The following is a 13,638-nucleotide window of genomic DNA, read 5'->3' on the forward strand; positions in this document are numbered from 1 at the left end:
CGTATTTCCACATCCCAATCCTGAAGTTGCACAGGAAGTATCTCCGTTTTACGGTTGGGTCGCAACACTACCAGTTTGCGGTCCTCTAATTTGGTCTTACTACCGCACCTCGAGTCTTCACGAAGGTGATGGCAGTGGTGGCTGCTCATCTCAGGAGGTCGGGGATTCCAGTTTTTCCATACCTGGACGACTGGCTTCTGAAAGCGAAGTCCCCAGAGATGGTGCAGAATCATCTGCAGGTAACATCTCAGCTGTTATTCGACTTGGGCTTTTCAATCAATGTGCCCAAATCTCACCTGGTGCCCTCTCAACGCAACCTGTACATAGGGGCTGTACTGGACACTAATGTGTGTCGAGCATTTCCTCCTCCTCAAAGAATTCTCGACATTCAGGAGATGATCCCTTTATTCCAAAATGGAGCGGTTGTTACAGTTCTGAAGGTCCTTCGTCTGCTCGGTCTGTTCGCCTCTTGCATTTTGTTGGTCAACCATGCACGCTGGCACATGAGGGCGCTCCAGTGGTGCCTCCGCAGGCAGTGGTATCAGCACAAAGGAGATCTCAGGGAGTCGATCAGGATCTCCAGAGAAGCTGCAGCGGATCTATCTTGGTGGAGCGTGGGGGGCAATCTGTATCAAGGAAAGCCCTTCCATCTGCCTCCATCGGTGGCCACGGTGATAACGGATGCCTCCTCCCTGGGGTGGGGTGCTCATCTGGGGGATCTGGAGATCAAGGGTCTTTGGTCTCCAGAGGAAAGGTTGCTTCACATCAACCTTCTGGAATTGCGGGCGATTCGTTTGGCGCTCAAGGCCTTCCTCCCTTCCCTTCGCGGCCAGTCGGTTCAAGTCCTGATGGACAATACTACCGTGATGTGGTATGTCAACAAGCAAGGAGGAGTAGGGTCGTTTCGCCTCTGCAGGGAGGCGTTATGGCTTTGGTCCTGGGTTCAGGATCATCGGATTTGCTTGATGTCAAATCATCTGGCCGGGGTGCTGAACGTTCGTGCGGACAGTCTCAGTCGGCAGTGCTCCGCCGACCACGAGTGGAGGCTTCATCCGGAAGTGGTTCGTCACGTCTTTCGGACGTGGGGAACTCCTCGGATGGACCTATTTGCCACCCGCCAGAACGCGCATTGCCCGTCATTCTGCAGTCTCCAGTTTCCGATGCAGGGGGCGTTGGGGGACGTGTTTCAGTTGAGTTGGGGCTCACAACTCCTTTACGCGTTTCCTCCCATACCTTTGATTCCTCAGGTTCTGAGGAAGATTCGCCAAGACCGGGCCCAAGTTATTTTGGTCGCCCCGGATTGGCCAAGAAGGGTGTGGTACACAGATCTTCTCCACCTCTCCTCGTGCCCTCCGCTCCGTCTCCCTCTGAGGGCAGAATTCCTCTCGCAGTCGGAGGGGCAGGTTCTACACCCCCACCTCCAGAGCTTACACCTTCATGCCTGGAGATTGAACGGGGCAACCTGAATTCCTTCTCTCTCCCGTCTGATGTGGTGGATGTTATTTTATCGGCCAGGCGACACTCCACCAAGTCCATTTACTCATATAGGTGGTCTAAGTTTGTTAAATGGTGTGGAGAGAGATCCGTTGACCTTCCAATGTGCTTCAGTTTGCTCTTACTTTGGCTCAACAGGGCTGTGCTGTGGCCACGGTTAAGGGTTATCTATTGGCCTTATCGGCTTTTCTGTGTCTTCCAGATCAGCCGTCTTTATTTATTATCTCCTATTGTATCTCCTATTGTATTAAGATTTATCAAGTTCCCACCTACTCCTTTTGTAATGCCACAGTGGGACCTTAATCTTGTCTTAACTTTCTTGATGGGGTCCCCTTTTGAGCCCCTTCATAGTTGCCCTTTGAGGCTGTTGTCTTTTAAGATGGTGTTTCTTGTAGCCATAACCTCGGCAAGGAGGGTGAGTGAGCTTCAAGCTCTTAGTTCAAAACCCCCGTTTTTATCTTTGCATGCTGAAAGGATGGTACTCAGGACCAGGGCTGCTTTCCTACCTAAGGTAGTTACTCCCTTTCATCTGGGGCAGTCTATTACTCTCCCTGTTTTTTATCCACCTCCTCATCCCTCCAAGGAGGAGGAAAGACTTCATCGTCTGGACCCAAAAAGAGCTGTGAGCTTTTACTTGGACAGAACGAAAGACTTTCGTTTAGACGATCAGCTCTTCGTGGGCTATGTTGGACATTCTAAAGGAAAAGCTGTGCACAAGCGCACTCTGTCCAGATGGATCATCCTGGCCATCAAGATCTGCTACGCCCTTGCTGGTAAGGTTCCTCCCGAGGGTATTAGAACTCATGCAACTAGAGCTAAGTCTTCTACCTCTGCTTTGGCTAGGGGTGTTCCTGTGGCAGACATTTGTAAAGCCGCGACTTGGGCCTCCCTCCATACTTTAGCAAAGCATCATTGCTTGGACTCTGAGATGAGGAGGGAGGGCCACTTTGCGCGCTCTGTCTTGCAAGATTTTTTGGTATAGGAAGGTGGACACCCTCCTCCGGGAGTGGGACTGCTGTGGGAATCTATTCACAAGGTGAGGAATCCACTGGCAGATGTATCCATCAGAAGAACAAGTTACTTACCTTCGGTAACGCTTTTTCTGGTGGATACAGTATCTGCCTGTGGATTCCTCACTGGCCCACCCGCCTCCCCGTTATCCACCTTTGTATACCTTAAAAGATGTCTTGCTTGAGATGTTGTTATACTTTGTAGCTTCTTTCTTTCTGGTACATTGGTAGGAAATGCTTGTTTTCTTTAGCTTTCCTTTTGTATATGTACTATGTATATTTGATTGAATATTGTATACTGTGTATACTTTGAATCTGTCGTTGGTCCACCTGTTCGCCTCGGAGGCACCGAAAAAATGGGTGGAACTGACGTCATCACGCCGACGTGGCTCTCTTATGGCTCCTGTGACGTCATACGGAGTCGCGAGCGGAGCCGAAGTATTATGACGTCCACGTCGGCGTAGAGAGCTGGGGAAAAAAGCTCCGTGGAATGCTGGCGCAGGGGATATTCACAAGGTGAGGAATCCACAGGCAGATACTGTATCCACCAGAAAAAGCGTTACCGAAGGTAAGTAACTTGTTCTGTACTCTTTCTAGGGAATGTTAGGTGTGAGCACTGTTGAGTCCTATGGCAGACATTTAAGGCATGTGTTGGGTGGTAATGGTCTTTTGACTGATACATGAAGGCCCGTCAAGCATCTGTTAAGGATATTCGTCATATAGGAGGCCACTTGATCTCTAGCACACAAGATTTACACCCTGTTACTCTCCAGTTTTCATTTACCTACATTTGCTTTGATGGAAGTATGATGAACTTGCAAATTAGCCTCCCTGATATGCAATTTTCTCTAATCCCCAGTCTCTTCACTTCTCGTCGGAGAATCTGACCATCTTTGGCGGTCAGTGCTATGTGTGTAGCACTGATGTCTTCCACCTGGAGACACTGGCCTCCTCATTACCAATCCTTCTTAGGCTCTGCTCTAGTTCATGAAACTCCCTTCCCCTGATCTGCACAAGTCCACTGCTCACACTGCAAGAACTGAAGAGTTTTCGAATACATGGTCACCTTTTGCTCATACCACTCTTGTGTTATATTGTGTTCTAAAAGTGCTAACTGGGTGTCCTGTGGTCCTATCTATGAAACTATGTATGAAAATATGGCATCAATAAATTATCCAAAATGTATTGTTCTGGACAGAGCTATTCTTCCTTTGGCCAAATCTTTTCTTCCCTCCTCCACTGGAAATATTCCTTCCAACATTACACATTGTTATTTTATATAAGCTTCTGGAATTTATTTCCCTGTTCCGCCTGCCTGTTTTCCTACTCTTCTCTCCCCCTGCATCTCTGAGCAAAGTTTGATGCAACCTCTGCCTTAAAAAGTGTTATACTTACTCCTGCACTGTTCCTAGTTGTATGTATACTCTCTGTATTTTAATATATCATTTTGTACATAAAACTGTTACTTGGCTGTTGTCATGAAATCTCCATTACTCATTTTCACTGGACCTAGAAATACCAGAAAAGGTGGTGTCTTAGTTCTATTCAGTCTAATCTGCCACACTCTCCCTTGAGGCCACGACGACTTGGGTATATGCTTATGCTACAGTGAGAAGTAGGCACACGGGTAAAAAGCTTCCATTGGCCCCACCAGTTAGTCTGTTACATTTGTAAGACTGGTTAGTTCCAAACTTTTTGTTCATGGTCTGTGAGAAAAACCCATATACATTTTAACATTTGATATGGGAATTTCCTTACTAATATTATTCACATTGGGGAACTTGGGATTGGCCCCACCAGGTATGTACTAAGCCCACTGTTACATGAAACTCACACCTAAGTATGTCTGGTATTGTCATACAGATCGGGCTAGAGGCTAGTTCATAGCCCGGAACTGTTACCCGTATTGATAAACTAAGATCGTTCTTGTGACTATAACCCTCACTCACCCGAGGGTGACCTGCTTCATCATTGAGTCCCTCCTCACACCCGGACTGTGAGGTCCAAGGAGTGGGCTACAACTCCCCAAGTTGGGAGGAGCAGAGGTGTTTTGATGAGCGATGGAAATGAGGTCAGTGAGGGACAGAGTGCTAGTGAAAACTACCTACAGGTGGCCAAAATAACTTTATTCAGTAGGTCCACTGGGGTAGGATTAAAAAGAGGACTGGGGTTGTAAACCAAATATACCCCTCTTAATGGTCAACATGTTTCTGCCTGCAGGTGGTCCCCAGAAGGGGTTCCAGGGCATTCATCAGGACCCAAGGTGTTAGTCACTCAGTTCGCAGTTATTATAAAAATTTGAATAAAATTCCCCTTATATGTGACTTTGTTGTTGGATAGGAAAGGTACTGCAGGGGGGAACTGGGCTGCCTTACCCACGCAAGAGGTAGATGTGTTACTGGGAATACATATGTGCCGAAAAAAGAAATGGACTTCTTGAAAAGTTATCCCCAAACCATTCTTAAACAAGCATTTGCAATGCAATAGGTCTCGCATTAGTGAAACTTTTAGCTATTGACGTTGCAAATGCTAATGTTTGTTAGATTTTTTTGTTATAAAAAAATATCCCAGCAATAGCATGAGGGATAAAAAAAATCCACAAAGCAAGGAAAATGTGCAGTACCAAAGGCTGTTACTAGGTGTTCCTGTGGAGTTGTAAAGGGGCCTCTATTAGCCTTATAAGGTACTGCACCCTTAATGCAATTATAAAGTGAAATATTGCAACTGAGCATTTGTTTCCATTTGTTTTTATTCGAATACGAGATTTTTGTTAGCTTTCGTGATTAAAATGCAATATTGTTACGTAATGTGCATCGCACTTCCAATAAAAACAAATGGAATTGTATGTTCAGCTGCGATTTAAAATAAATAAATAATTATATTAAGAGATTCAGTACCTTATGTTGTTAATTGTGGTTCCTTTATGCAGCTCGAGCATTGCTTAGAGGACTAAGAATAAGGAATTACCACTGGGACCAGAGAAGCAGCAAGCAGCAGTGGATAGAAGACTAAGAATATGGAATTACCACTGCTGCAGCACTGCCTACGGGACTACGAATGAGGAATTGCCACTGGGACCAGAGAAGCATCTGCAGCACTGTCTAGAGGACTAAGGTTGAGGAATTACCACTGGGACCAGAGAAGCAGCTAGCAGCACTGGCTAGAGGACTAAGAAGGAGTTATTACCACTGGGACCAGCAAAGCAAATAGCAGCAGTGGCTAGAAGACTAAGAATTAGGAATTGCCATGGGGACCAGAGAAGCAGCTAGCAGCAATGGCTAGAAGATTAAGAATGGGGAATTACTACTGGGAACAGACATATATGCAGCACTGCCTAGAGGACAAAAATTGAGCAGTTAGCACTGGGACTATTATAAATGAAAGTGCTTGTAACAGAAGTGGGTCTACATTATAAAGTGAAGCGTTTGGCCGACTATAAAGTTACCAAATATTAAAAAATGTACCCAAAATGTTGCAGTGAAACGCTGCTTGAACCTATCATGGCCCGTCGGTAATAAATAGACTGAACCAAAATAAGGTATGATGAATTGAAATGAGTGGCTGCTGTATTTTAATAAAATTAGCATATTTTGTGAAAGGTTTCCAAAAGATCCTATTATTTTTGTTGGAAATGTCCCTTTTTGCAGGGTTATCCCCAAACGTTTTGCTTCTTCCTCCTATTTTTTCCTGACCTGCTTGTGTTGGTTTTAGGACTCTGAGCACTTAAACACTGCTAATCAGCACATGCTCTCTGTAAATTGTGTTATGGATTGGTGTTTCCATGATTGGATATTTGATTTACTTTTTAGTCCCTAGTAAAGTGCACTGAGTGTGCCAGGGCCAGTAAATCAAATGCTACTAGTGGGCCTGCTTTTAAAGCAACAAAGGTTCCATACAATTGGGATAGGTATAGTATCACAATTTTTACAATCAAAAACTGGAATTATCCATGTACTCAATTAGAAGGATAAATGCAATTTAATAGCAATAAAGAACCTACCCAGGCAAACTTCCCAGGCATTCCTTCATCGTTTAGTCCTGAAGAGATCCCACCACTTTCATGGGAATCGAAACGTCTAAACTGTAAATTATATTATGTATTCTACACATGAGTATGAGATGTTAAACTGATTGTGACTTTCTATACTTTCAATTTTGCACACACTGTAAAGTCACTTGCCTGTGGTAAGGAAATCGGCTTATTTCCTTCTTACCTATTCACAGTTTGCTCACTTATCCTTCTGCATATTACGTGTTTCTTCTTTATTGCTATTAAATTGCATTTATCCTTCTAATTGAGTACATGGATAATTCCAGTTTTTGATTGTTAAAATTGTGATACTATACCTATCCCAATTGTATGGGACATTTGTTGCTTTAAAAAATATATCTACTCTTGGTCCCGTCTGACCCTTAGGGTTTCCTTGTTTTTCTCCATACTAGTGGGCCTGCATCACTGATTGTGCCACCCACGCGAGTAGCCCTGTAAAGGTAACTTAGACCTGCCATTGCAGAGTCTGTGCGCAGTTTGTAACTGCCATGTCGACTTGGCCAGTGCACACACTTGCCAGTCCCTAACCTTGCCTTTTCTTACATGTCAGCCACCCCTAAGGTAGGCCCAAGGTAGCCCTGTGAGCAGGGTGCAGTTTATGTGAAAGGTAGGACATGCCCTGGTGTGTATAGTATGTCCTGATAGTGAATTACGGCCAATTTCGTTTTTTCACTATTGCACGGCTACCTGTTCCCCATAAGACAGAATGGGGAGTTTGTTTATAACATCTTATAAACATAACTGGCCCGGGGAATTAGGTAGGAAAACAAAGTTTAGTATGCCTGAACTCAAAATCTAAAGATGCATCTTTTAGTGAAGGTGATCTTTACATTCTGTGTTTGAAAATACCACTTGTAGAAGGTAGGTATTTTCTTGTTCAGTCATTCCGTCTGCCTCTTCTGGAATGTGGATTACCTGTCTGGGTGGGTCAGTAAAGGGCTGAATAGACCTGGGCTGCAATTGGGGAGGGGGAAGGAGATTTCTTTGTACATCAAAGGGCCTGGTCTGCCTCTGACGATGCCGTCCCCACCTCCTGCCAGGAAGTCACACCGGAGAAGGCAAAACTGATTCTGGCTGGGCACAGACACTCTCTGCCTAAGAGATCAAAGGATTTTGGGATATAAGTATGGGGGTCCAGACCTCTGAACTTTAGAACTCTTTTGGACCAAGAAGACTGCCAAGAAGAAGAGCTGGAGAAGCTGTGAGGGGGAACTACCACTTAGCTGTGTGCTTTGCTGTGTTGGCCTGCAGTGGCTGCATCTGTCTTTGGCAGTGAAAGTACTGGACTGAACTTTCTGCAATCTACTTTTTTTTTTAACAATCTTTATTGATGACTTCAACAGTTTGAAATGTAATAGTCATTCCACAGAGACAGTCTTTTGCCTTTATATGAAAAACATTATACATATGGGGTTCTGCAATCTACTTTTGTGAGTTTCTCCAAGAGCTTGCCCCCTGTTCAAGAAGTCTCAGGAACGGCAAAGACTTCAAGCTCTTCTGCCCTCAGCACTGGGAACTTTGCAACCCGATGACGTCGACGACAACGCTGCCGACTCCGTGTCCTGACGGCACCGCAGAGGGTACCACCGCAACGCCACCCTGGTCTCATTGACGACGCCTGCTGATGCCACCACCGAGCTGCTGCTCGCAACGCGACCTGTGAGCACAGCACACCGCACCTCCTCGCTTCACGACGCCGCCGCCTTGGTATCACCAGAAATGCCGCTCCATGCCGAAATCGACACCGCTGCTTGCACCGTGGTTCGAGGGCACCGCTCATAAAGTTACATAACGCCCCGCTCTCATCCCACACCGCAGCCTTGGCCTACTGATGCCAGTGCCATTGACTCCAGTTCGTCAGCCAACGACAGCGCTTCAGCAACGACGACGACGCTGCTTCCACCGCGACGAGCACCGCATTCACTTCGTTCCGCGACCCAGGTCTCACCCATGACGCCATCTGACGCCGACACCGAGTCGCTGCCTGCACCGTGACCTGAGGGCACCGCACGCCACACCGCTGCACTTTGCACCGTAGCACCCAACGCCTGCCGACGCCAGTGCTCCTGACTTCAACAGAGAGGAGTTCGATCTGCAACGCGTGTGACTTCGAGGGCCCCGACGATTCCTGCTTCGACCACCGGAACCAACGTCTGCGGACGCCGTGCTTTCGGAAGCTCAACAAGAGGTCGCTGTCGCCCTGCATTTCTAAAAGGTACTGTTTGCGGGTCTTCCTGACACAGTAGCTGGCCCGCGACGGCACGCTCATCCAGAACTGTTTGGATTTGTTTGCTCACGACGCCGTGATAGCCCCGGAGAGAGCTATCGACATCAAGGAACTGTTTTCAAAGCATATTTTGATAACTGAAGATTTTTAAGTACTGTATTGTGGATTTTTATCGTTTTTGGTCTTGTCTTATATATATACAAATATTGGATATATTTCTAAACTGGTGTGGTGTCCTTTTGTAGTGCTTACACTGTATTACTGTTGGTTATGTGCAAATGCTTTACACACTGCCGCTAAGATAAGCCTGACTGTTCGTGCCAAGCTACAAATGGGGTGAGCAGGGGTTATTTCAGGAGTGTAACCCCCTTATCCTGACTAGAGTGGTGGTTTCTGCCCCGCTTTGGCGCATGCCCTAGCCTACCAAAAATCCAATTTCTAACAATTTTCAATTAGGCTTTGAGCTTCAAGGTGACCGCCTTTCCACCATCAGAGACAGGCTTACAGAGAGTAGGAACCCGAGTCATTTGCCACCCAGCCCCTTGAAACCACTGTGTCTTGTCTGATCTCAAGATGCCCTTTCCTTTGCAGCTTTACGGGCTTCTGTACCTTTCCAAACAGTGATTCAGTTACATTGAAAATGGAATGCCGCCATTTTACTGGCATTACAAAACACAGCAGAATGTTTCCTCCGGGTACCTCTTGTATCCGTGGCTAATGAACCAACAACATTTCTTTCAAAATAACTGCTCAAAATACCGTTTCAAGTCAGTGGTGCCAGGGATGTGGAATTCCTATAGCCCGACGCTCGGTACAAATTATTTGGGGTCAAGGGCAATACGTTTTCATGTGTATTTTGTCCTTGTGACGAGTAGGTCCAATCCCCTACAGCACAAACCCTTTGGCTCCCAGTTTTACAGTACCTCATTATGGATCAGGGAAAGACATTGCCTGCACTTAAGGTAATATGTTAATGCTGTTCATACTTATATTTATGGTTCATTAATGCTAAGCGTTTATTATTAGGGTGAACACTCTAAGTAAATGTCGTAAGCTCAGGCTGCACTACCAGTATGAAAATCTGTACACACGTTTTCAATGTTTAGCAATATGAGGCTATTTATAATGCTCCCAGAATGATCTCTGATTAGATGCAAATATTTGCAGAAGCTTGAAAGCAAGATTGATGATTCTTTGCTTTCAAAATAAAATGTTCACAAAAAAATGCAGCAACATTTTACTGACCTACTGTAAAATGTTAGGCACCATTTATTTGCAGCATCATTTTGTAAAATGTGTTGATGCATGCTGTTATTTCCCAAAAATATTCATAGTGGAAAATCAGTGTAACCAGTTTCAAATAAGATTATGGGAATCAAAAATAAACATGCACTGGTAAAGCCAGTAGGTCTGAAATTGTTGGTCAGCCTTTTGGTTTTGTCAATGCGTGACGTGTTTTGGCATGGTTTTTGTAAAACCTTATTGGTGTGGGAGCTGCCGGGCCCTCACCATTATAACATACATTGTCAAAAGTAAAAAATATTTGGTCTCAAAAAGCACACATTGCCACAGTAGTTCCTGGCACTGAACAAAACTACTGTGTGTCGGTATGCCCCTTGTGAAAGAATAGAATATTGTCACTCACAGTTAAGGTAGCCGATAGACAGAGAGAGAAAGGCAGAATTTTAATAAACATAAAAGGTCATTGTTAACACCAGACTGAATTAAGGGCCCAATTATTAAATTAAGTCTCAAAAGGGCACCCATGTCCTTGCATTAAGTACAGATATACAGCTTTTGTGAATTCACAAGACTTTACACAAGTAGGCCGAGAAATAGTACTCCTAGAAAATATTTGTTAACTACATTTTAGCACGAGCAAATATGCAGGTGTACATTTGATCAAGCGAAAAATCTAAGTGTTTACAAGTTCACTTTCCCGCCAACCACTTTTTTCCCAACCCTGGAAGAAGTTTTATGTCTGCCATTGTCAGGAGTAAATTTCCAACCTTTCCCAGTATGAGAAAAGATTAGAGAAGAGTTGGTGAAAACCCTTAAAAACATGCAAGTTAGTAGTTTTGCACAGACTCAAAAGGGCATTCCAACCCTGAAACTGTTGCTTACCATTACCTTCCGCCCCTGTTTGTAGATCTGCGGAAACGTGGTAACATAAGGGAATTGCTAATATTCAAACCCTACTATGGAAGGAGCCCTGGCATAATCAGAGAGGCTATTTCAGAGCTCTTATGTAACGAGATTGCTACCATAATTTGTCGACGCATTACATGGCAAAAAAGGGACAAGTGGATTTTGTTACTAGACAAGTAGATGTATGAAGCGACATGTCACATGGACAAGTAGATATTTTATTAAATTCCACACCCCTGACGTGCTTTGCAAGAGCCGCTGGAGAGCCGCCTTCCGACTGCGTTGCTGCTGTGCCTTCTGAAGTAGCTACAGGCAGGCCTCAGTAGTGCCTTGTTCCAAGCTGGTGGGAAGCGGGCAACTTGAATTTTCCATTAATTAATCTACCCTGCTAAAAGGCACGAGCATGCACTTTGTAGCTAAAGTTAAGGGGCTGGGGTGGGGGGTTAGGTGAGGACAACACCTGTAAACACTTTACTGCCCGAGGTTTTCCGACTGCAGCTAGCACCCTATCTTAAAATGTTTTACTTGTGCAAGGCATTGTAATGCAAAATTTCGGTCATGTTCTGTCATGGGTGTGGTGAAATACGCTCATGTTTTTATGTTCTTGTGGATGGAGTGAAGGAGACCACTGCACACTGTCTACTACTGTGATGCCTGCATAGAGCTGTTTGTTTAGCACCCTAGGTGTGCCGTTGTGCACACAGCCGAGGAGTGGAGCTGTGCCCCTGTCACACCTCATAGATGGCCAGTCACATATGCTTCAAACTGGTCCAAAGCCCCAAACTCATGTAGTGTGATGTCTAGTTAGCAGTTAGCTAGTTTTCAGTATTGGGTTCTTGATCTGATCCAACTGATTGCCCTATGGCCAAGATACTTATCTGATAAAGGGTGATTTTGAAACATTCATGCATTCAGAGTAGATCTGAGAGATGGCACTTTTCGCACCATATGTTCACCAATTGGAGCATTCCTTATAAAAAAAAGTGGCGTACGCATGGAACCACTCATGCAGAAGCAGACAGATGGCCAGTGATAGGGTGTCTATCGGGCTGGTACCTTCTGAGTGGACATGATGCACATTTTCAGAAACTCAACCAGGAGCCAGCCACAACACATACTTTTTACTTCCCCTTTTCAAGACACGGATCACCTCCATCTCATCAAGCCTGCATAGGCACCTATTTCTGCAGGCAATCTCTAGAACCCGCCCGCCAGACATGATCCAGTCATCTCCTTATCCGAGGTGTCCGGCACCTTAAACACGAATGTTGTTGCTATCTACTACATTCTTTATGAGATGTGAGGTGCAATTTAGTGGCAGAAAATGGTACACCTTCCGATCATGCAGGAAAAGAGATTAAAACAGCCATTCAAACACATGGAGATGTTTCGAGACAGTGCCGAAGCAACTCACTCTCCTACCTGAAGAAAAGTGTGGACATGGTAGAAACGCCATTGTCTTGCTGAAAGGAGCTGCAGTTTAGTGCTAATTTGTGAAATAATTTCATGTCTCCCATGGTACTAGTTTCACACTCCAAGAGAAAATGCTGGAAAACACGGTTATTAGTTAACAACAGCCACAATTGTGTTTCTTTTTCTTTTTACAAGTTTTGGGGCGGAGCTAAGTGTTTCTGGTACTGAAGCACTGCCACGGTCCACCCACTTAATCTTTGGACTCCGTGACACATTGTTGGAGACTCCAGGGAATCCCAGTGGTAAGGAAAGCTAACGCGCTGAATAAAACCTTTCACCTCGGCTACAAGTCCTCGGAAGTAAGGGACCCTCTGCACTGCTTTGAGATCAAGATGAGCGACTCAAGACAAATCATGACGACTTGAAACAAGCCATGATGCAGGGGTGAAATAAAACAAGCGGGAGGGGTGGGGGACGTGAAGAGAATGGAAGAGGTGCCCTCGGAATGCCTCTGATTACAACTAAGAGCTTCAACAAAAAACTTTGAAATAAACTATTATTTTTAATCTAAACTAAATCGGCGGTAGAGGCATATGAACTCAAAAGGGGGATTCAACTTGCAGCTCTTACATGCTGCACGATGTGAGACAAACCATGCAGTAGCAAAATTTATCAAGTGGGGGCAAGCGGGAGGTGCACGGAACAGGCGCCCTCGCATGCCTCTGACGACAGCTAACAAGCGAAAGGTGTGGCTGACATTAATCCAGCAGAGGCTGCCTTGCTGGTTAAAAAAAAAAAGCTTTGCGGGAGAGGGTGTCTTACCTGCAAGAGCAGGCAGGAGCAAGCCATTTAAGAAAATAGTGCTTGGAGGCTGTAATTAAAACCGCCGAGTAACAACACATAACAGGGGGTCAACTCATGGGATGTTACAAGCAGAGAAAAGGCGTTACTAATATGGGATTACTAAGCCTATTGACCAATAAAAAGCCACCACTTAGGAAGGACAGTGGCAGGAGCCAATTGAAAAGATGGCCGGAAAATGGGCAGAGCTTCAAGTCCATACCTTAATACAGCATGTCTCAAAGAGACACCTCAAGCGCTGCCTTTGCGAGACCTAAAAATGCCATGGCCTTAACGGACAACCTATCCAAGCAAAACATGAAAGCTATTGGCTGGAATGGGCGGACCTAAAGCTCGCTCGCGTTCTCTGTCTCTCCTTTTATTTTTTAATAATTGATGCCACGAGGCTTCTCAAACAGCTAAATATATAGCTAGCAAGACCTAAATAAAGAGCA

The 13,638-nt window shown here is 45.1% G+C and overlaps 1 protein-coding gene across 2 annotated transcripts in view; it reads left to right on the top strand.

Moving 5' to 3' along the window:
• SHLD2 (shieldin complex subunit 2) overlaps nucleotides 1–13,638 on the top strand; it is an 844,943-nt gene that overhangs the window by 449,019 nt on the left and 382,286 nt on the right. The gene's annotated exons all lie outside the window — the stretch shown is intronic.

Source organism: Triturus cristatus, chromosome 1_2 (genome assembly GCF_964204655.1).
Source record: "Triturus cristatus chromosome 1_2, aTriCri1.1, whole genome shotgun sequence".
Lineage (NCBI taxonomy): Eukaryota > Metazoa > Chordata > Amphibia > Caudata > Salamandridae > Triturus > Triturus cristatus.